The following is a 1,492-nucleotide window of genomic DNA, read 5'->3' on the forward strand; positions in this document are numbered from 1 at the left end:
AAACAAACATACGGCAATGCAAATATATCGTCTAATAAGTATCTGAAATTCAGGCAATTGGGAAGAAAAAAAACTTCTGAAAATAATTCCAATTACCATTAAGCAAATTTGTTTGCACTGGGGGGGGGGCATCTCAAGTTATGTTTTGCATTTAAAAACTATGTTGCCAAGAGAGTATCAGTTTTAAATAAACTGGTGAGCATTTGAGAAACTACGATGAACAAGAGGTTCACTTTTATGCAAGGCAATGTGCTCTTGCTCGCCGCAAAAAAAAAGTGTTGTTGTTCTCATCTACTATCACAATCGAAGTGGAGAATAGCCCAAGTTTCCCCTCTCGTTAGGGTGTCGCTTCCTCCCGACGGTGCCTTCGGCACGACGTGGAGACTTCGCTCCCCTTCCCTCCCTCCGCAGCTGTCTGGCCGGAGCTTTGTGCTCCCGTCGTGGTGGTAGGCTGGGGGGTTTGCTAGGGCTTTCCCATCCGCGGAACCAAGTTTTTCACAGACTAGAGATCTGATGGGTAGTTCGGCTGAAGCTGCGGGCTCCAGCGTGAGCGAGTTGGAGAAGATGATGAAGGAACATGGTCTCAATGAGGCGGATCTGACTGACATAGTTGTGGAGGATGGTGATCTTCCAGAGAACGGCGCCAGATGGTTGGCGGTGGCTAGGGTTCATACGAACAAAACTTACAGCCAGTACTGGTTCTATAGAAACATGTGTGTGGCGTGGGACCTAGCGCAAGAAGTCAAGATCAGGCCGCTCAATGAAAACCTACACTCTGCAATTCTCATGCTTAGGCGATTGCGAACGGGTGATGGAGGAAGGCCCTTGGCGTTCAAAGGAAAGGCAGTGGTCATTGAACCCTATGATGGCAACACTAGGCCGTCATGATCCAACTGAACAAGATCGAGATGTGGATCCAAATCCACGACTTGCCTGACCTGCTTTACCCAATGATCAAGGCATTGACGAGTACAGTTGGCGACTTCATATATGCAGAGTAGAAAAGTTTTGACTTTGAAGGGATTTTTTTCAAAGTTAGGGTAAAGGTTGACATCACCAAACCCTTGAAGAATGTTGTTTCATTGATCATCAAGCAGAAACGGGAGATCTTTCTTGTCAAGTATGAGCGGTTGGCTGATTGGTGTTCGGTCTGTGGAAATTTGGGGCATCTTCACAAAGAATGCAGCAACGGGGTTCACCCCCCTGCGGCAATGGTTTTTAAAGGACTGAAAGCAGACTGGTTTAGAGGGCCAGGTCGGGGCCCTGGAGCCGCAAGGGCGCAAGGAGGCAGCAGAGGAAGGGGGAGAGCGGGTCGTGGACCAGGCCGTGGACAGTCACAGGATGATCCAATTGATACATAAGATGAGTATGACAAGGATTCAGTGATGCTGGATGTGGATAATAGGAAGAGGAGTGTTGCTTAGGTCACTGAATAGCCGGTGACCCTCACAGGGAAAACACCACTACTCATTGAGGGTGGCAAACCCAACCA

This window comes from Triticum dicoccoides, chromosome 2B (genome assembly GCF_002162155.2).
Source record: "Triticum dicoccoides isolate Atlit2015 ecotype Zavitan chromosome 2B, WEW_v2.0, whole genome shotgun sequence".
Lineage (NCBI taxonomy): Eukaryota > Viridiplantae > Streptophyta > Magnoliopsida > Poales > Poaceae > Triticum > Triticum dicoccoides.